The sequence below is a fragment of the Cimex lectularius genome, unplaced genomic scaffold (genome assembly GCF_000648675.2).
Source record: "Cimex lectularius strain Harlan isolate CLEC.00 unplaced genomic scaffold, Clec_2.1 scaffold203, whole genome shotgun sequence".
NCBI classification, from domain to species: domain Eukaryota; kingdom Metazoa; phylum Arthropoda; class Insecta; order Hemiptera; family Cimicidae; genus Cimex; species Cimex lectularius.
This window is the reverse complement of record NW_019392774.1, coordinates 162398-186019: the sequence shown is the minus strand read 5'-3', so window position 1 is coordinate 186019 and position 23622 is coordinate 162398. Positions and strand designations below refer to the sequence as shown.

At 36.6% G+C, this 23622-nt stretch overlaps 1 protein-coding gene across 6 annotated transcripts in view; it reads right to left on the bottom strand.

The window, feature by feature from the left end:
- The window catches only part of LOC106672961 (frizzled-2-like), a 120301-nt gene extending 105244 nt beyond the window's left edge, over window positions 1-15057 (bottom strand). For all 6 annotated transcript variants that reach the window (XM_024227603.1, XM_024227601.1, XM_014404825.2 and 3 more), the window contains exon 1: window positions 14945-15057. The gene's annotated coding sequence lies outside the window, so the exon portion shown is untranslated. The remainder of the gene's footprint in view (window positions 1-14944) is intronic.
- Between the last annotated feature and the right edge of the window lie 8565 nt (window positions 15058-23622).

Below are 23622 nucleotides of genomic sequence, written 5' to 3'. Positions count from 1 at the left end.
TTTAGATTAAAAGATATCACGATTTTCCGACGCCAGGACGTGATATCTTTCAAAATCGATAAAAAGCGAAATTACTCTGAAATGGTTGAGAATCGGACCATGGACAATATGAACTTTTTTGTTCATTTTAGGGTGAAGAATCTACTGGAGAAGTTTGTAGCACGAGTAGCAATTCACCCTGTATATATATATATATATATATATATATATTAAATGCCTGAGTAGACTTGTACCCCATCCCTAAAAGGTCCGGGGCTTGGTCGGCTCACGTGTCCTGCATAAACCTCTTGGACTTGTCCACAAACCCGAAGATTTTGGACCATTTAATCTCGGGGAGTGATTTGGTGATGTCCTCTCCTTCAAAAGTCTCAAATCTAGACCTAGCATACATATAGTTAGTGCCTTGTCATTTCTTCTTTTATTTCGCAGAAGCGGCAAAAGGGATCTGGTAGGATACCCATTACGAAGAGGTGACCTCTCAGAGGGCAATGGCCCGTCAGGATACCTATCAGCCTCCTAATTCCTTTCATTGAGTTAGAGAATAGCCATTTCCATTCTACTGGTTTGATCACCTTAACAAACTCTTTCGATTGCCTGTGTCCGGGGAATAGATTCCATTCCTTAAGGAATTGTTTCATACCCCAGTTTTTAGTACTCTCTTTCGCTGTGCTCATAGAGTGAGGTAATACCGGTTGTGGCCCGACAAACAACGTATCAGAGCCTTCTTTGGCCAGGCTATCCGCCTCTTCATTGCCATCGTGTCCTTTATGTGCTGGTATCTGAATAAAGGTTTCTTTGTTCTCAAACCTGGAAGAGATCCTATTGATAAGATCTACTGTTTCCTCCACCAGTCTAGAGGTTGATAAATCTTTTTGTAATGAATCTAAGACTGGCCTGACTGTCGGAAAAAATTCTAATAACTTTTTCCTTGATATTATTTTCCATAAGTGTTCTACAACACACATTAATGGCCCAGATTTCGCCTGAAAAACGGAGATGTTATTGCCAAGAGGGGTGGAGATACTGATACCTAATTTAGGTATATAGATTCCAGCACCACTTCCTTTACCTTTGATAAGTGAACCATCTGTATAGCATGGCCGTTAACCTTACTCCATAGTTTTAGAATTTTCGAGTGACCTATATTATTGCACTTATGAATCCAGCTGCCTTCACTAATTAATCTGTGGCAGCTGATTAGTGCTCTGACCTTAGCCTCTATATGTGGAGGTGTGATATTGGTTATGATTTCAAGTGCTAGGGTCGGTGAAGTTGAAAATGCTCCTGTCATCATCAAACAACCTAGTCTCTGAAATGACCTGAAATTGTTAATATTCCCTTTATTTTGTAGACTTCTCCACCATACTAAAGCTCCTCCGTTGAAATAAGACAGTACTGCTCAGCTATCTTCGTAGATGTACCTTAAGGTAATCATTTTAAAATCCTTTAATTATTTTAATTTAGTTTAAGTGTATTTAGTTTATTGTTGTATGACACAAAAGTAAGGGTTTATACATGCACAAGAATTCTAAGTAATTATTATTTTCATTTTCCCCCCATTCCTATGCCAATGGGCCATGTAAGCATTAATCTTTTTTTTTTTAAATTGGGATTAAGAATATATTTAGTTCAGATGTAAATACGTTTTCTTTGGTTGTATTTTTGTTCAGGGTAATCAAAGGATCTACCCAGGTAAGATGTACTAATAACATTACATATAATTAATTAAGGTTTTTAGTTGAGATAAAAAAGTCAGTGTCACGAGCGGGATTCGAACCCACGACCTTCGGCTTGATACGCCGTTACTCTACCACTTGAGCTATCGTGACTTCGATCCACTCGGACACTAATTTCCCATCTCAACCCCACCTTTTCAATCTTCTCTCCTTTTTATTTATTATTACATATAATCCTTATGATTTCTTACGTCTGATATCTCACTTTATCACAAAATGACAATATATAAATTTGGTAATAGCAATGATTTCTTACATCTGACATCTCACTTATTGCAAAATAACGATCTATAAATTTGGTAACAGCAATCCGTTCCTCTAATCTTCTATTTGCAACCCCTCCTGGTTCATTTTATATCCACACCCTCGAACCGTGTTTAACCACCATCAGTGGGGTTTAAGCTTAACGGTGATCAATTCCCACTTACAACCTTTAGTATAAAGTGGGTGTCGTCCTGGGAAAGGCCGGTGTTGTGGTAGAAATTATGATCACTTTGAACTCTCTGGCAGATGTGTGCTGCACGTTGGCTAACAGTGCTGGATGGTTGTAGAAGATAGTGCAGTTTCTCAGTGAAACGTAATTGCAAAATGAGCTTCATATAACCTACCATACAGTGCTCCGCACTTCTTGTTTTCTTTATGAGCAGAGCACAGAGGCCTTTTAATTTTAAATTTGTGCTGACTTTTAATATCAAGGAAGCTGTTTTAATTATAAAAGCAGTTAGATGTAGAGGTAGATGTAATGTCAGGCGCCCTTTAAGAGATATTGAATCCCCCGCGCTCTGCCTAAAGTACATCGGTGAGTCCTATTTCATCAAGAAACTTGATTAATAGGCCCGGTTTCAGTGGTTGAAGCTCTTCTGGTCACATTAAACATCCCAAAACATTTCCTCCTGCGGGCTAGTGTGGCTCCGCAGTTTGTTAGTAAATGTGTTGGTGTCTCTTCTGCCTCCTTGCAGAATCTACATGTGTCATCTTGGATTGTTCCAATTTTCTTTAAGTGTTCATTTAATTTGAGTATCCTGTTAGGATTCGCAGTGTGTTCCTGCTTCCTTTGACACATTCTGTGATTTCTTTCTTACCAAAATCGGTTGGAAGATTCTTGGATTGTTTATGTCCAATGAGTGAATTCCCAAGTTCCCTCATTTTCTTTTTGTCCTTCTGTCTGAGATAATCGTTAATAGTGTGGATTCCTATGCCACAGAAGGGTTCAGGTCCTATCAGCGGTGTAGCGGCCCCTTTCCTTGCAAGGGTGTCCGCTTTCTCGCTGCCTTCTATCCCATACGTCCTGGGACCTGGCAGAGGCTGACTTTATTCTACGTACATGGTATGTTTAGTTTGGTTTTGCAGTTCAGCACCATCCTTTAACTAATGATATTTGATCTTTGATGGCTGCTTGGCTATCTGACATGATAGCTATATTCTTGTTTTTGTACCCTTTACTTAGGTTGAGTTGGGTACATATTCGATTGCATGAATCACAGCTCGGATGATACTGGTGTATTTTCCCATGGGTTCTGAGTGTTTGGTTACAGGTTCAAATACTCCTGCCCCTGTACCTTCTTGTGTTCTAGATCCATCTGTGTACCAGAATATGTGCCATTTTTTAAAAGAGTTCTTTCCCTCTCTTTCCCATTCTTTTTTGTACCCAGGTTTATTCGGAAGTTTTTGTTAAATTCAAATATCCTGTTCATGTCGTCTCTTGGAGCCATGAGTATCGGATGGTATTTCCATAATTTATTGCGCCTCTCTATTTCAGTTTTATTCCTGCTGGAGGTATAAAAGCAGTTAAGAGAGAGAATAAATATTTATATAGAGTTCGGGCTGGACTTTTCAGTTTCATGGTTTAAGTGCATAACATGAATTCATTCCCCAATTCAATCTTAAAAATTTAGTAAGAATGTGTGGTGATTAGTGACCGTTAATCGATGATTATTCAGAAATCGCGAGATGTCCTGAAGATGATCTCAATAAAGATCGAAACGTTGGCACGACAAAGAAAATGTTTTTAGTAAGAATGTTTGAAACCAGTACAAGTATTTTTGTATTTTATATTTAAATTTTAAAATAAATGAGTAACTTGACTAATTGTGCTTTCCTTCAGTTTCTATTTCTATTTTAAGACCTTCAATCTGGAACGAGTAGGGGTCGTGTAATGAGACGGAAACCAAAGAAATGCGGTGTTCGGAATTAGCTGAAATCAAGGGCTGCCGCCCGTAGAAATGAAAGTAATAAATCATTTATTGGATTTGGGGAGAGAAGAAACTGCTCGAGAAACCTTGATTTCTCTTCAGGGGCTCTAGTTTTCTTCCTGGCTTCGTCAACCCTAAGTCAGCACATTTACCTCGCAAATTAACCGTTACAAATGTTAGATCTAGATTTTGCATATGCATTATACAAATTTATTCGTAGAAAGGAGACTAACCCCTAACTAATAAAAGGGTCTCGGTAACGTTCTTGTCTATATCGCGTGTGTGGTCCTTTGCATTTTTTTATCTTTAAAAAAAATGAACTTTAGTACGTTTATTTTGCTAACTTTTTCAAAGCGTAACAATCCCAATAGAAATGACTCGCTGGCTTGTATTGTGATAGGTAACAAGTTTCAACGTTCTGACGTACAAAATTCAGCGGACGTGAACAACTATTCCTGGCTTATACCAGAAATTTGGCAGATGTTTAGATTTAAAGGAAACAACCGTACATCGACATTTTATGTCTTTTAAGACAGACAAATATTTTGACAACTTACGTGGATTCTCCGACAGTGCCTTCCAGGTAGGGAGCATTTTCTTTTCTACAGTGATAGATCCTTCCAGTATAGAAGAAAGCCCACCGAAAGGAAAAAGATTTTAAGAGTTCATATGTAATTTCCGCTAAGACTGATAAGGGGCTATGGGATGATATCATAACGAAGTTGCGCAAGTTAGAGCAAACGAGGAACCTTGTACAAAAACAATTCATATAGAAGTTAGTCATAAGAACGGGGAATCCAAATGGAAAAACAATTTCCTCCTTCAAAATGGACGCATTGAGGCGGGATTATCGACTTGCAGGACAATCCATGTAGAACTTAAAAATTTCGCTGAGACATTGAGGTGTACACTGGTAGCAGTGTGAACATTCAAGTGGGCTGTGCTTTCGTTGAGTATTTTCAAGAAATAATTATGAGAGAGATAGTACCGACTGGGAGTGCAATATAATGTCAGCCAGGCAGAATAGCTGGCAGTATTAAATGTTTCGAAATGGTTACCAAGGTTAATAATCAATTTGAAAAAAACGTTGTAGAGAAAGATTATTACCAGAAAGTCAGGTTATATATATATTATGCAGGGTGGGCGACCAAGACCCGAGGGGTTAAATGTCTGGGTAGACTCGTACCCCATCCCTAAAAGGTCCGGGACTTGGTCGGCTCACGTGTCCTGCATAAACCTCTTGGACTTGTTCACAAACCCGAAGATTTTGGACCATTTAATCTCGGGGAGTGATTTGGTGATGTCAGCTCCTTCAAAAATTTCAAATCTAGACCTAGCGTACCTATCACACTCTGCGAAGTAGTGCCTTGCCGTTTCTTCTTTTATTTCACAAAAAGGGCAAAAGGGATCTGGTAGGATACCCATTACGAAGAGGTGTCTTCTCAGTGGGCAGTGGTCCGTCAGGATACCTAACAGCCTCCTAATACCCTTCGTTGAGTTAGAGAATAGCCATTTCCATTCTGCTGGTTTGATCTCCTTAACAAACTCTTCCGATTGCCTGTGTCCGGGGGCTAGATTCCATTCCTTAAGGAATTGTTTCATACCCCAGTTTTTAATACTCTCTTTCGCTGTGCTCATAGAGTGAAGTAATACCGGTTGTGGCCCGACAAACAACGTATTAGAGCCTTCTTTGGCCAGGCTATCCGCCTCTTCATTGCCATAGTGTCCTTTATGTGCTGGTATACGAATAAAAGGTTTCTATGTTCTCAAACCTGGAAGAGATCCTATTGATAAGATCTACAGTTTCCTCCACCAGTCTAGATGTTGATAAATCTTTTTGTAATGAATCTAAGACTGGCCTGACTACCCATTACGGAGAGGTGTCTTCTCAGTGGGCAATGACCCGTCAGGATACCTATCAGCCTATCAGGATACCTATCCTAATTGCCTTCCTTGAGTTAGAGAATAGCCATTTCGATTCTGCTGGTTTGATCACCTTAACAAACTCTTTCGATTGCCTGTGTCCGGGGCATAGATTCCATTCCTTAAGGAATTGTTTCATACCCCAGTTTTTAATACTCTCTTTCGCTGTGCTCATAGAGTGAGGTAATACCGGTTGTGGCCTGACAAACGCAGTATTTGAGCCTTCTTTGGCCAGGCTATCCGCCTCTTCATTGCCATAGTCCCCTTTTTGTGAAATAAGGGTTATCCTATTCTCATACCTGGAAGTGATCCTATTGATAAGATCAACAGTTTCCTCCACCAGTCTAGAGGTTGATAAATCTTTTTGTAATGACCTAAGACTAGCCTGACTGTCGGAAAAAATTCTAATATCTTTTCCCTTGATATTATTTTCCATAAGTGTTCTACAACACACATTAATGGCCCAGATTTCGCCTGAAAAACGGAGATGTTATTGCCAAGAGGGGTGGAGATACTGATACCTAATTTCGGTATATAGATTCCAGCACCGCTTCCTTTGATAAGTGAACCATCTGTGTAGAAAGTCAGGTTGCACTGGATTGTATAAAAAATGATTCATGTCACATGCCATTGGTGGAGGAGGTGAGACAAATTTGGGCTGACCAATAAACCGAATTTTCGAATTGTTTGGAGTATAGCAGACGTAGGGCTTTTGTGTTGCAAAAGAGCTGACATGTCAGCCAGACAAACTTCTCAGGATGAGAACCTTCCAGAATCCTATTGAGCAGCACCTAGCAGTTACATCAAAAGAAAATTAGCCGTGATAGAAAATGGACATCTTTCCAAAAAGGAGCTCATTCAAAAGATTTCGTACTTTCAATTATACGTCGAAAGTTACTAAATAAAGATAAGTCTTTATTGTTTCTAGTAAGAGCATATTCTCTCCTTTACAGTAACAGTTCCTTTTTGAATTTTTCTTTACACTGAAAAATATCTTTAGAGAAACATGACACATTATCATGTGGTTGTTCATTATATACCTTACTACTTTACTTATGTGGTGTTTCCTACGTATTATTCCTTGGAGGAGCATTTTACGTACTCACGTTGTTGCTCGTCATGTACAATACATTATTACTTTCCTTAGATGGTGCTTTCTATTTATTGTTTCTAGTAGGAGCTTATTCTCTCCTTTTACAGAAACAGGTCCTTCATTTTTAATTTTTCATAAACCTAAAATATATCTTTGGAGGAGCATGTTACATTATCATGTCTGTGCGCATCATGTACATTATTACTTTATTTAGATGGTGCTTCCTGCTTATTATTCCTTCGAGGAACTTGTTACGTTCTCACGTGGTTGATCATCGTGAATGTTATTATTCTCTTTAGATATTGCTACCTATTTCTTGTTCCTTGTTTGTCCACTGTTCTTTCTGGTGTCATCATATACATTATTACTTTCCTGAAGTGGTGTACTTTCGGTCCTTTCAAAACTTCAGATATCCCTGCTGTTATTTCTGTGTAAAACATTGTGTTTGACCCAATGTTAAAACAAAACCTAACATATGTCACATATCTTCAATGCTGTCTATAGTACGTTACATATCGAAATATATGGAGTTGCATACTTCTTACGTCATCTTATCTTCCAGTTGTCGTGTTTGGCATGGTCGGAAAAGTTAAAAAAATTACTAATTCTGAAAGTACTAAGACATAGCACATGTAGGTGTTTGTATTGCATTCAGTTCACGGTTCAAAGTGTGTGTATTTCTGGGTAAAACTGTTGAGCAAATAGTCAAAATCAATGTGCTGTTTATTAACCCTTGCCATAAACACCATTTCAAGTGTTGCTTTTATAGTCATGTTAGCGTTATCGCTAACGAAAGGGGATTAGGATTTAAGGTTTTATTTCTTATTCCTCTCGGGTTTGAAACACACAATGGATTTCGGTCGCGTTTCAAACTTCTTCACGTGAACTACTTTTATTGAGCCGCAAGCCAAAGGGGGTTCGAGAGACGTTCTTCATACTCTTTCCGAACGGTTTTCATTTATCGCAACAATCCGCGAATATTGCTCGTCCATGATTTACGCCGTGCGTACGAGGATGCGAAGTTATATCGAAAATATAATAAAAGCGAACGGGGTCGTATTGGGGGGCGTCAATTTCTCAGTCGGCCGATCAAGTTGCGTTATTGATTCCGTAAGGGGCCATCCATCAAAAATTCCATCTGAGGAAGAAATTTAAGCCTTTTCAAGAAAATACCGGATTCTAAATAATCCACCGATAAGGCACGTGTTTAAGAAATGGGGGGCATTCCACGTATTTTACATACATCAATCATTATCATCACCCAGAACATTTAACCTGTAACGACCTTTTTAATTATTTTCCATTACTGCAGAAAACATCAACCCTATTTATTAATGATAGTTTTGTGTCCCTGGCGTGTGTTGAAATTGAATGATTTTATAAGCGAATGTGTAGTGTGAGAGGGCGGATGGCTGGTGTCTTCATCCACCCTCAATTAGGTTGGTTATATAATAGGTGTAAAGGGAATATCGAGTACTTTACCACCCTGCGTTACATAAAAGCTGGGATTGCCAGCAAACTGCGAAAAGTAACCGGCATTCCGTACGCGTGTGAATGTAGATGGGCTTATGTAAATTAGTAATTCATCAGTTCAAGAAAATCATTGGCTTTTTTACCTAACAAATTAAATCACATGCATTCAGCTATTACAACGGCATGCGTTCCTCATCAAAAGTTTAAAGCTGATCAACTTGGTTTGAACCACATCATTACAATTTTCCTCCTCGTTCTACCAACAGGCTACAGAAACTCGTAACATTTATGGGTTCTCAGCCTAAAATAAGGACTGAAAGTAGCAAACTGGCATCCTAGGAGGCCAGTGAAGTTGTGCAGCTCATCAAAAAGGCCTATGGTAAAGCTGCAAATATGGAAATGTCCATCAATGGTTTTCGACTGACAGAATGCATTCTCAATCAAGATACTATTGATCACTTTGTATGCCTTAGCAGAAACCACGTATAGACCATATTAAGAAACTATACCACCATGCGATGGTGCTTTGCCGTCAACCAGGCTCTTACTGTAGCCGTCAATATCAATCCACACCGCTTTTAAGATTTTGCCAAAAATTCGAATACGCAACATTAAAAACAACAAGGACAGAAGAATAGAGGAAAGAAAAAACGCTGCTAAGGCTTCACAACAAGAGCATATTGTGGATCAGGATTATACTCTAGGGAATGGACGGATGTATGTTCGGGAAGCAATATCCGGTTCAATTTAAAAAATAAAATAGTGATGTTATACTGTTAAAAATAGAGGCTAGGGGAATAATAAAGGATATCAGTAGTCGACTCACTTAGTTACATATTACAAAAAGAGCAACCTTCACAACAAAAGACAAGTTCCGAGGAATTTAAGGACTTCTAAAAGAAACAAAACATAATTTCAATTCAAATTTAAATACAACAGTGTTACATAGTTTCAACAAAGGGAGAGAACAAGATTGGTTTGGGAAATTCAAAATTAAAAAATGTAAAATTGTACATGGTGATAAATGCATTAATAATATAACAGATTTTGATCTACCACCCATTTTAAATATGTACATAGATAATATTGAACGTCCAAATAATTAAATTAATTATTTTTGTTGTTATTATTTTTATAGTAATTTAATAATATTAAGTATTTACTATTATAATATTTATTTGTGTTATAATTTCCGCGTTTCGCACGTTCAAATTGAGCGCCATTAAAAAACCAGCTGCTAATTGGAACGTCGGCTTGGCGGGGGCATCAGCGGGTTCACTTTTGCAATTCATGTCGAGAGAGTGGTAGTAGAAGTCCTTCAACCTGATGATGAGCTAAAGGGCTCGAAATCCGGATCGTTACAAAACAACTTACTGTGAGTAGGAACTATCTTTTTAAAAAGGATTGAACACCACACTCACTCCATCATTTATCATTTCTACTAAATATACATATGTCTAGGTTTCTCTATGTATTTGTTAAATAGTGAAACCAGTGGTTTTCTTGTTTTATCTCGATAAATTTACTCACATTTCAAAAATAGTTGGAAAATACTAGACGTTGTTGAGTAATGAGTTTAGGTGAAATATTTAGGCTGGTATTTCATGGTAGTGTTTTCGGTCTCACACATTTTTTGCTGTACAGTGATCGCCCACAAAATCAATTCTTAACTATTTAAATTATAAATGTAGAAAAGTATAACAGTAATCATTAAATACAAAAAATGTTTTTTACAGGCATGTAAAATAAAAATTAAAACACATGCTTGTGCACAAATAAAATATATATCTTAAAAACGTCAATTTAATGTACTAAACCTGTTAAAACGTCCCGTTAAGGATTATCATAAATATACACTTAGGTTTTTATATTAGGATATTGAAAATCAGAATGTAAAATTTTGAATGTATAAACCTTAAACTTTGAAAATAACCTGACTCCATTGAGAGGTTGCTTTGCATTCGAAGATGATATGGGTGGTTGTTTCTTACTCCTCATGTAAAATCTGTACATAGCGCCATCGATGAATATGCTTATGAATATGAAGATTTTCTCTGGGATGCCAGTTACTGGTAAATAGGCCTTCTGACTTTAACCCTCTCTAATTATAGCATTGAGTGTGTCAGGCTTGGTGAAGGTTATTTTATCTTAACCTTACTGTGTCTAGCACACTATCTCTCCTCCTTTTGTCTTTACTGGATCCAGTCTGATATGGAGGATTCTGTATTTGTTTTCTTTATCCCTGGAATAGGCTTAATGTATGGTCTTGCAGATTCTCCTGAGGGATTTGTTACCCACAAATTCACTCGTGTCCTGGTACCCGTAAAATCATCAAGCTGTTGTGTTTCCCAGGTTTTGGCATTCTTTTGCCAAATTAATTATTAATTAATTTTGATGTTTTGATATGATTCTTTTTGGCTATACTGGTTGTGTTTTTTTTGCCAGTGTAACCTGTATTATTTTAGCTTGAAAGACTAAGTTTGCTCACGTTTTAAATGTAAAATGGATTCAATTATCATTATCAATGGAAAAAGTGTCTCAACAAAACCGTAAAAACAATGGTTGAGTTTTAAGCCAACTGTAATAAACAGTAAAATTACATCTCATCCTTACATAAAAAGAATAGTTAATTGAAAGAAGTAACTTGGTCAATTAGTCCACTAAAACATAAATGGATTAATATTTAATAAGAAAAATTAGTTTTTTCTTTTTTAAGAGGGTTCGCAACAGCAGAGGTTATATTGAACCTCGGGGGGCCGGTGTTTTTGAAAAAAAGCCCATGCAGGGCCGCTGGATTCGAACCCGGGACCTAAACCTTAGAGTGATGAGCACCGTGTCAACGCATAAACCGTTGTAGCCACCGAAGCCCCATAAAATTACAGTTCAAAAATTACAATAGATGTTTTTTAAAAATTTCTTTTTAATTAAACTATATTTTCTTTTATGTGTATTTATTTTATGTGTACATAAAGCATAAAAAAATGCGAACAGTTAATATAACTATTTAAGTTTAAGAATATTGCTTTTTTTAGGGTCAAATTTTTCTATTTATATTTAAATATATTTATTCATGTATTAATATGTTTTCAATACAGTGGTTTATGTGATGTATACCCTACAAAATATGGGAAAAATATCATATTGAAAAAAATCAATCGAGAAGTATATAAGTTACGGAAAGTTTCTTATGTTTTTAATTTCCGTTATCTTAGAAATGTTTTTTCAACGTCGAAGGTTTAATTCCGCCTGGGAAATTCACGTTAAACTTACAAACATTGTCATCGGTTAGACATCGGTGCACCTGGAATCATGCTGAAAACGAAGACAAAACTCACGGTAACGGTTTGTTTACACGAAACAAATCGATTCAGAGGGAATGCTACTGAGATGAATTCCTAAGTAAATACACGACAGTCGCGTTGAATATGGAATTGCGTCGATACAGTGCGCATAGTGGATTTGTACGTTGTTCTATTTCATAAAGTGGCAACAGTTTTATAACTACATTGGTAGTTTTGCAAATAATCCGTGTTGTGGTCACAAAACATCTTAAAACATCCCTGACTTTCTAACCAATGTAATTGAATGTGTGTTTCTTAGTGATCTGTTGTTTCTTAATTCGTTGAAGTCGTGAGGAGTGGTCAAGAATGAAGTACTTAAGAAAAACACCTTTTTTGGCCGAAGTTTGATCTTTATTCTCGCCATCTTCAGGACCTGGGTAAATTAAAATACATGTTGATTGGAAAAAATACAATACATATGTGAACATAACTTTTGAACCACGTATTTCTTATTCGTATAAAGTGTGGTTCTATTCTTGCGGTGTCATATTGGTTCTGTGTGAGTGCTGTGAAACTTGAATTTGTACTCTGCCGGTTTTATACGATTGTGTCAGCGTGGGGGGCGCGGTAAATCTGGGAAATTTTCTTCATCTTCATAGGCGGCTTTATTTAACTCAAAGGAAGTCGAGAATGGGGATTTTCTGGATTGGATTTGTGATCCGACATTCAATATTGTATAGTAAATTCACTAGTTTTCGTGGTCCGCTTGACCAATTAATATCATTCAATTAATTAAGGTTTTTAGTTGAGATAAAAAAGTCAGTGTCACGAGCGGGATTCGAACCCACGATCTTCGGCTCAATACGCCGCTGCTCTACCACTTGAGCTATCGTGACTTCGATCCACACTCTATAGCTCGCGATAGCTCAAGTGGTAGACTAGCAGCGTATCAAGCCGAAGGTCGTGGGTTCGAATCCCGCTCGTGACACTGACTTTTTTATCTCGACTAAAAACCTTAATTAATTGAATTGTTTAGTAAGTTAATTAAGAACGTTAACGAAAGAAGGGGAAATATAAAATTTAGGTTTAATAGTTTATTTGCTTTATGATGTTGGCTAACTTCCGCTGAGTTTACATGTATGTGTTCGGTAATAATGCTGTGTGTCTCTGTTAATGTAAACCGTTTCTAAAAAGTGCCTTTATATTTTTTCCGAGGTTAGTATTTGCATTTTGTAGAAAACAAAGTTGTTTTGTTTTTCAAAGTGGTGTGTGTAGCCAATGCTGTGGGATTGGTTTTTGGTGTTTTACAGGCATAGATGTGTTGTTTTTTCCGTGTTTCGGGATACTGCAATGTAATTCCATATGTGCTGGACAGTTACAATACGATACAATTAATTTAAATTACATTGGATTTGTAGGCTGTTGGTATCCCGTCTTTGACTTTGGAAAAAAAATGTACCTACTGTTTTATGGTTTTTGAAAGCTATTTTAATATGTTCTGAGGAGAGAAATTTACTTAATTTGCGTGATACTGTGTGGACAAATGGAGTTTCTCTTTGAATGATTGGATTGATGTTGTGTTGTGTCCTGTGGAGGCTGTTGTTTTGTGAAATGCTGGGTTGTTTACGATTCTATAGATTATGTTTTTATGGTATTTGTGGCTTTGTAAGATTTGTTTTATGTTTGAATATTTTTTAGGAGATAGGATTCATGACTTAGAGATATGAATCTGTGTAATAATCCTTTAGCTGTGTTTAATATTGTGTGTAGGGGGTGGTGTGATGTATAATTAAGGTAGCGATCAGTGTTCATTGGCTTTTGGCACCACACAATAACCAATTAACAACAACCCTGTACCACCAGCCTACAAATCCGATGAAATTTATAAAATTGCACAACTTTCTAGCAACATACATTGGAATTACATACATTATCTAGAAAAACGGAAAAAATTACACAACTGTGACTGTAAAACACCAAAAAACCAATACCACAGCATTGGCCACACACCATTTTGAAAAATAACATAACGTGTGCGGTGATTAGTGACCGTTAGTCGATGATTATTCATAAATCGTGAGTTGCGGTCTGGTGTGATGTAGGTTTCAGAAAAACATTTTCTTTATCGTGCCAACGTTTCGATCTTTATTGAGATCATCTTCAGGAACTGGGATTTACAAACATTGTTTAAATTTAATAACTACTGTAAATCCCAGGCCCTGAAAATCATCTCAATAAAGATCGAAACGTTGACACGATAAAGAAAATGTTTTTCTGAAACCTACATCACACCATACCGCATCTCACGATTTCTAAATGATCAAATAACATAACTTTGATTTCGACAAAATGCAAATACTAAACACGGAAAAAATATAAAAGCGACTTTCTAGAAATGGTTTAGATTAACAGATACACAGCGCATTAATTACAGAACACATACATGCAAACTCAGCGGTAACTAGCCAACATCATAAAGCAAATAAACTATTAAACATAAATTTTATATTTTCCCTTCTTTCGTTAACGTTCTTATTCTTATAATTAACTTACTACAGAATGAAGAAACGCAAATTCAATCCAGAAAATCCCCATTCTCGACTTTCTTTGAGTTAAATAAAACCGCCTATGATCAAAGAAAATTTCCCAGATTTACCGCGTCCCCCACGCTGACACAATCATATAAAACCGGCAGAGTACAAATTCACGTTTCACAACACTCACGCAAAACCAATGTGACATCACAAGAATAGCACCACACTTTATGTTAGTATGTAATACTTGGTTCAAAAGTTATATTCACCATCTGTATTGTATATTGTTCAATCAACACATGTTGTGTAATTTTCCCAGATGACGTTTGAAGATGACGAGAACAAAGATCGAAACTTCTGCCAAAAAAATAAAAAGTTGTTCTTCTAAAATACCTCATTCTTGATGGCTTCTCACGACTTCAAAAATTATTGTATTTATTCTTTCTAGTATATAGTATTAAATTATAATCCTATTGAAGGTTTAAGTAAAAAAGTGTAATATTTAAAGCATTTGTTTGCCATTGTAAGAACTTTGAGGAACTCTGCTTCGAACAGACTAAAGTGGTTAGAAGTTTTAAAATATTTATTAAAATAGATTCTTTCAAAATTGCTCGATTGTTCTATTATATATTAAAACAATAGTGTTATAAAACATTAATCGAAAAAAATAACAGCCCAAGTTAAATTTATTTAAGTGATCGTCAACACTTACCTATGTTTCTTTTCGTTACCTAATGTCGGTTTAGGAGGTTGCCGATCGTCGTCTGTGCTTAAAAAAACGCCCAGGGTTTCTACATGGATCGGGCCCACATGGCAGACTGAATCCCCTTCGTGGTGACGCTTGTTTTAGAATGGGATCGATATGGCGATGCACTGGGCGCAAGCCTGCTGACGGTTGGAATCAGAACGTTCCGCCGGTACAGGCCGAGGTGGAAAAATGTTTCTAATTGCCTATTAAGCGCTGATAAAAAAAATATACAACAAACATTCTAAGATAACCCTAACCAAAAAAGGTTACTTTTAGTCAACGACTTTTCACTAGAAATTGTCCGCTTTTGCCTTAGTAAATTTTATACCTATCGATTTAAACTAATTTGCACAATAAAATAACATACAGTTGATTGATTTTTCGCGCCGAAACAGATCAAAAGTCCAGCCTGCCTTCAGTTTTATCTGATTTTATTCAAAGGACATTTCATTCTTACATCGTAAATGTTTTGGAGTTTTCGAACTAGCTTCTCTTTTTTCTTTTTCTAACGTGGCCCAAGGTTTTTCTCTCGAGTCGTTGTTTACACCTTGAGTGGATAGCACAATGTTGCTGTCTCTTATCTCAACGATAATCTACCTTCCTTAACCAGGGGTTACCTATTTAGAATTCTTTTTCTTTTAAAATTAATTTTATTTACGTACTCTCAACACGACACGCAAGAATGGCACACTTACGCAGAAAACAAACACTTTGAGCCCTGAAGATGATCTCAATAAAGGTCGAAACGTTGGCACGATAAAGAAAATGTTTTTCTGAAACCTACATCACACCAGACCGCATCTCACGATTTCTGAAAAATCAATTTTAATTACTTTATTTTATTTTCTTCTATCTTATTCCAGCCATTTTTATTTTTATTTTATTTTTAAATTTCTACTTTTTTCTTATTTTCTTATTAGTTAATCTCTATTTTTACGTTGGAGCATGGAGGCTGATACACATCTAATGTATAAAGTCCCTGAGCAAAATAATCGTCTATTAAAACCCACAAGAAAATGGTGTAAGAAATGTCTGAGGTAATAACTTCAATTGAAAATGAATTTAAGAAATCATTCTATGCTTGCAGCCCGTTGAACATATGCAAATGCATAAAAGGTTACGCCCCTAATGCAGGTATTAAATTTCTTAGGAATGGTACTATTCTCATAGGTTTTAATGCCGAAAAAGTCTTTATAAATATTCAAAACATGAAGATGTGTGAAAATATTCCACTACTGTTAGAACTTCAACGCTTATTAAATTTCTCCAAGGATGTTGTTAATGTCCTTGAGTTAATAAATTCCTCTGAGAGAGAAATTTAGGCAGAACTACAAGCTCAAAGCGTAGTTAAGGTATTTAGAATAACAAAAAATCAAAATAATATCAGAATTCCCACTCCCATTCTTATTATAAAATTTGAAAACTGGAAGTTCCAGACAAAATCACTTTTGACTTCCTACAATTTAAAGCTGGGCCATATGTTTCAAACCAAATGCAATGTTTCTCCTGTTTTCGTTTTAGGCATACTTAGTAAATATTGTAAAACGAAAAATTGCAGTCAATGTGGAGACTCTAGTCATGATACGAATACCTGCCAAGCAACACCCAAATGCATCAACTGTGTACAGGGGAAGAATGGGAGTGAGAATTCTGATATTATTTTGATTTTTTGTTATTCTAAATACCTTAACTCCTTAACTACGCGTTGAGCTGGTAGTTCTCCCTAAATTTTTCTCTCACAGGAAAACACCAGATATCTAAAACACCCTTAGAAAATAATAGCCAAATCAGCCAGTGTATAATTAAAAAAAGATCGGCTTCACAAATTGTACATCAAACAATTTCCCAAGTCCGCCAACGCCTTCAGGATAACTCCATCAAAAACCTCAAAAACAATGATATACCTAAAAATTGATGGCAAACACAACTCACCGATACTATCATAAACAAGCCTGCATATAGCTAAGAAACACTAATCATATGAATGTTTTACAATGGAATTCGAATGGACTAAGCTGTCATCGAGATAAGATACAACACTTAATATCTAGTCAAAATTTACCTGTTAAACTTTTGGGATTTCTCGGTGATGATGAAGGTGAAGTAAAGACCTTCCGAACGGTCTTCTTGCCTGTGAAGGTGTTTGTATCCTGATCAAAGACGATATGCCTCATCACGAAGTGAGCATAGACATTCACAATTAGTAACCGTTTTAATACCTACACCACCGCAATTTACTGTTGTATCCGTGTACATGTGGAACAAAATAGCACTGAACGACCTTGTTTTTGTTTACAATCGATTACTCCATCCAATTCTACTGCTTGGAGCCTTCGATGCCCATAATCCCATCTGGGGAGAGGGAAAACTGGTCAGTACTGGCAAGACATTCGAACTTTTTACCTATCAAGTCATCCTTTGTATTTTAAACGATGACGATAGCTCGCCGACATACTTCTGTTCTATTTCAATCGAATTGTTTTGGCTGGTGAATTTCCTGACATCTGAAAAACTGCTATAACGTTACTTATCCCAAAAAGTGACAGACCACCCCTAGATGTCAAAAGCTATCGCCCAATATGTCCGACCTCCTCCATGTGTAAGCTAACTGAAAAAAATGATGGTGAATCGGCTGCTCTGGTACATAGAAAAGAATGGATTTCTCCCCCATGGCAAAGTGGATTTAGACGAAACTGGGGTGCAAGCGATAATCTTGTGTTCCTCCTGGATCAACTATTTTCTTTTTTCTACAGTTTCATGTTCAATTTCTTTCAGAGCATTTTTTTAAATAGCGTCTAACTCTTTGCAATTTATCGAGTGTTTTCCTAACAAACTTTTCTTAGGAGATTCAGATACTACGCTGTCGCTGCAAGTATTTACTCATAAAAGGTATGCTTTTTAGGGGACGTGTACTTCATATTTTCCTGGCCCAAGCTACTTTCTGCACGAAGGTAAAGCATTATTTTTTAATAAATGGATTAAAGAGTAAATATAACGCAAATGATATTCAGAGATGATTTTATTGCCGTCCTGTGATGATAGATAATGCTTTTATATTGTTATTTATTTGTCAGCTCGAATTTTTAGACTCAACTATAGCTTATTTATACTAGCACACGCCAACAACGAGCTAAAATAAATAATAAATTTCGTGGGAATAAGATACAGGTTGAAAATTTTCACCAGAGGTGCAGGAAAGATGGAAAAAATCCCCCTTTGAAACAAACACGAGTGATTTGTCTTTTATTTAAAATCTGTATGGGAAAAAGAAGACATAAATCTTTCCAAGTTACACAAACTATTGGTGGCCGGGGACGAGAAAACTCCCACTCGCCGGTGTTTGTTTGGCCTGGAATGTTTCTAAGATGGCGTTCGGTGGACATGTGGGACGACTGCTCGGCTCATAGATATAAAGTAGATAACCTTTTATCAAAATAAAACGCCAATTTTTTATGGCGTTTTTGTGTCAATAGGGCTTGAAGAATTTGTCTAGCATAATCAAACAGAACCACCAAAACAAATATATTTCGTGAATTATCCATAATTTGATATCATACCTTATAAAAATCCCCTTATATCCAAGGATCTAATCAGTAGATAGATAAATTAACTATGTTTTTTATTTATTGTAAACTTTCCTTCTTCATTCAATCATCTTGGTTACTTGTACACTGATTGTAATTATTAAAAGCATTAATTACAACCCCTAAATTGTAATTTGTTCTGTCAAGAACCGTTTTTATTTTTTCCTGTAGAAATATACTTTTAAAACTTCAATATGATTGAACTATATAACTATGAAATATATATTTTTTAAATTTCTGCTGTAGAACTCAGCTTGTTTTATGTTATAACATTAACTTTCTTGTAGAAATGTGTGGTGATTAGTGACCGTTAGTCTATAATTATTCAGAAATCGTGAGATGCGGTCTGGTGTGTCGTAGGTTTCCGAAAAACATTTTCTTTATTGTGCCACCGTTTCGATCATTATTGAGATCATCTTTAGGGCCTGGGATTTACAAACATTGTTTAAATTTAACAAAAACATGGAGGATGTGGAAAAAAGAGAATTTATACAATGCAAAATATATTTTTTGTATTCAATCAAAGTATTTCTACTCACTCAAAGAGTTTAAATAAGTACCTATAAATTCTGGTACATCGAAACGTGAGGTTATTTTTCCATCTAGTTCGTAACCAGACTTGGAAATTAAACCGCATCCTTTAGATATCCTTACTATCATGAAATCCTTTGTTCCAGATGAACTATCCAATACGTCAAAGCGATTGTTGCAAGCAGCATCCTTGGTGAAAAATCATTATTTAATACGTGATAATGATAAAACAGCGCTAGGGAACACAGGTTTTAAATTTTCCAAGCACTACAGCAATCTGCCATATTGTACTTTTCCTAATTCTTTAGTTCAGTTCAATTGCTCGAACGCACTACTACGCATTTACTGTTATAATTGCAATTCTTTTTGCTGGTTCTGAATGTTATCCAAGGTTTCCTAGTCTAGTTGAGCGGTTGCTTTCATTGTATCTGTTGCGAAGAAAATATGGGTGGCAGTTTCTTCTTTCTCATTCCATAACCTATAAATGGGGTCATCATCAGGTAATTTTAAAAACCCTAAATTTCTAGGAATAGAGTTAAAATTAGTGGATTCAATCAAATTCCTTGGTGTGACGCTTGACAGGAAACTTGATTGGAAAGGTCATATTAATAATATATACAGGAAAGGCACAATATCTATGGTACAATGTAGGAGAATTGACGGTAAAACGGGGTCTCAAACCATGGGTAGCCAAATGGCTATATACTACAATTATTCTACCTAGATTATTTATCGCAGCTTTAGTATGGTGGAAAGATCTAGAAAATAAAGGGAATAGTAAGAAATTAAGGTAATTTCAAAGACTAGGCTGTTTGATGATGGCAGGAGCATTTTCAACCACACCCACCGTAGCACTTGAGATCATACACGTAGAGGCTAAGGTCAGAGCACTAATCAGCTGCTACTGAGTAAGGTTAACGGCCAATTATTAAGCGTTAGCCATAAAAAGGTTAAAATCCATTCTGGGAAAAAGTACTTTCAGGTAGTCACTCCTTGTGAATACAACTATAGTGTGGATGATGACCATCGTAATATAGACGGCTATACAAATGGTTCACTTATCAAAGGTAAAGGAAGTGGTGCTGGAATCCATACACCTAAATTAGATGTCAGCATCTCCTCCCCTCTTGGCAATAACTCAGGCGATCGAAGGAGTTTGTTAAGGAGATCAAACCAGCAGAATGGAAATGGCTATTCTCTAACTCAAGGAAGGGAATTAGAAGGCTGATAAGTATCCTGACGGGCCACTGCCCACTGAGAAGACACCTCTCCGTAATGAGTATTCTACCAGACCCCTTTTGCCGTTTTTGCGAAATAAAAGAAGAAACGGCAAGGCACTACCTCGCAGAGTGTGATAGGTATGCTAGGTCTAGATTTGAAATCTTTGAAGGAGAGGACATCACCAAATCACTCCCCGAGATTAAATGGTCCAAAATCTTAGGGCTTGTGAACAAGTCCAAGAAGTTCATGCAGGACACGTGAGCCGACCAAGTCCCGGACCTTTTAGGGCTGGGGTACGAGTCTACCCAGGCATTTAACTCCTCGGGTCTTGGTCGCTCACCCTGCATTATATATATATAAATGGGGTCATACTTTAATATACTTATTTGGTGTAGACGTTGTCTCTGGTCGCACTCCGAAGGTATAATAAGATGTCTGCTGTTGCGAACCCTTGTAAAAGAAAACTTTTTTAAATCAAAATAATTTATAAAAGAGAAATATCTTGAAACGAAAGATTTTGATGAAATTGTTAATTTGATTAATGAAATGACGAGGACAGTTTCTTTTTCTCAATGTATGTATATGAAAAGGTTCTTTGCAAATAATAAAATAAAAGAGAAAAGGTCCTTAGATGTGCAGAAAATGTCTTCATGCCGAGAAAAGATGAAGTACTAATACCCTAAAAAGTATATCTTTTAAGAATGTATTCTTCCAGCGCCAGCTTATTATCTGAGCATTGGCTATTTATAACAATTTATTCGCCTCCACCTGGAAAAGGTTTATTAAGAGAACACTCAATAGATTGCAAGAAGTTAGCTGCGATTAAAAAAAAGCTCTGAAAGAAATATAGTAGAAAGTTACACGTTTTTGTAAAACCCACATGGAACTGAAAAAAAAGAAAATAGTTGAACTAGGAGAAATACGGTAGAAAAGAAGAGATGTTTCGGCCACTTGTGATAAAGCAAAACGTTGATGATACTGATGGAATATGGTAAAACAAATTAAATGAGGGTTTGAGTACGTTAGATAGTAGAAAAAGGAAAATAATTCAACCTCGTATGAAAATGTAGTAAAGTGAAAAGGTCAACAATACAACGGCACATGCCAACATGAGATTCAGCAAAGGACACTGTTTTCTACGAAAATAAATGGGAATATGTTTGACCTCAGAGAAACGGTGGAAAAAATTAGATGGTACAACCAAGTGACAATAGAAGGTGAGAAGAATGAACACGACATTGGCCGGAAAAAGGAAATAGTTCGACATAGATCGGAGTCGAAAAGAGAAAAACGTTCGACAATGTAGGAAAAACCTAGAAAATAGTTTTACAAAATTGCACTGCTAAAAAACATAGAAAATATTTCGCCCAGGTCAATCAGAGTCGAAAAGAGAAGAATGACTCAATGAACCCAAATCCCTACACATAACATTCGCCCTCATCCATATCACATTTCCTCCAGTATACTATAACATTTATTGAATTTTGTTCACCCTAGCGTTTCGACTTCCAAATAATCCAGTCCCTCCTGTTCAAAATCTTCCAACCTTCTTATCCACACAGACGCGTAAATCCCAATTCCCCTCAAACCGCAAGAAGTTCTCACATATGCAAACATCCTTTCTGCAAGACTGGCAGCAGTGGCCAACTGAAACCTCCAGAATCATTTCTCGTGTTTGTAAGGATGGTCCAATTGGTTCAAACAAACCTTCCCAGTTCCAAAGAATCCTGACTCTCTAGTCCAAAATTTTTCAAACCATAGCCCAAGCTACCACCTGTAGACGACATTCTTCGGACTTTAGGAGACTTCGAAATATAAAATTGAAACATCCTTTATGCACGAAATATGATAATTGCATGTTATCAACTAGAGGACGTTTTGTTTCATAGCCCTCTTTCGAGCGTAAAGAGGCAGTTTAATGACCAATAACTTTCAAATCAGTTGGCAGAAGGGTTGGAATCCTATATGCTAATAGGTTTGCCATATTTACTGCAATGGCCTTTATATCCTGGAGAAAATTAAGCTAACGTGGAAAACCGAGAGTGTCTCTTTGAAAATTTAAGATTAACTTTGTACAACGACAAATCATTGAAATTATTGAAAGGGATACCAAATCAAAGGAAAGGCGTGGCAGTATAGCAAAAGTCAAAAACGTCTGACTAGTGTCATGTTGGGGAAAAATCGATGAAATAAAGCAGTAGTACGGTTTTTGTGATCATCCAACTGATAGGATTTAAACATAATGATATAAGTGTACATGATTATATGAGTTTTAAACACAAACTGTTAAAATCAATTTGTGAGACTTCTTGTTGAAATTTGGTGGGTCTATAGTCAAGACATTTCGATCATTCTGGGCCGCCTACCTTCGCTTTTTTGGTCTGTACCATTTAGTCATTTCCAGTCATGAAAGCCTGACTGATAGCTCCCTACAAATAAGTATTTCTTACTATATTTTCACTATTTTTAGATTTCTGCTGTTTTGAAGTTGTAATTATTATTTTGTGTGTGAGAGGGAAAAAATTTAATGAAAAGTAATTAACAAAAAGTATTTCATATAATGATTCGTGATACGCACAGCTGAAAATGAGAAGTGTCCGTGTATTCGAGCAATCATTATCTGGCCAAGTCAAACAGCGAAATTAATTGCCTCCGGCATCATAACTCGACCTGCGGTCTAGCCGCAGGCCGAGATCTTGCGATCTGCTCTAACGCCAGTTTAATATCCGCAAATCTAATAAATTATCGCTTCCATCGTCAATCTTGGTCCGAACAAACGGGGTGAGGGGCGGTTTTGATCAAAAATCCATCATTAATAACATTCGGCTACTGTTATGATGATTTTTTTCATACATTGATAATGCGTTTTTTAAATTATTAAGAAAGCTGTTACAAACACTATTACAAACTATGTAATATAGCTCTCGTGTGTATCTTTCAGCCTTTGGTCTTTTTCTCTACTTCTCTGGCTATACCTGCACCTGGTTGTTTTTGCTAATGAAAGTTAAGTTAGGCAGCAGTCTTGTGATGATCGTTTAATGAACTTTTCCGTGCTTCTGTCATGGGAATCCTTATTTCTAACTAATTGTCTAATTGTTCTTCGTTTTTGGCATGGTAAGCGGTAGCCATTAAAATCTACTATCTTCACGCTCCTTGTTGCTCCTCTGCATGCCCTGATATTAAAACAAGATTAATTGTCAGGGGCGTCGGTGGCGTTCATCACTGTAAGGTAAAGGTCCCGGGTTCGAATCCAGCGGCCCTGCATTCGAACCCGACATACTTACAAATGGGCTTTTTTTTTTCAAA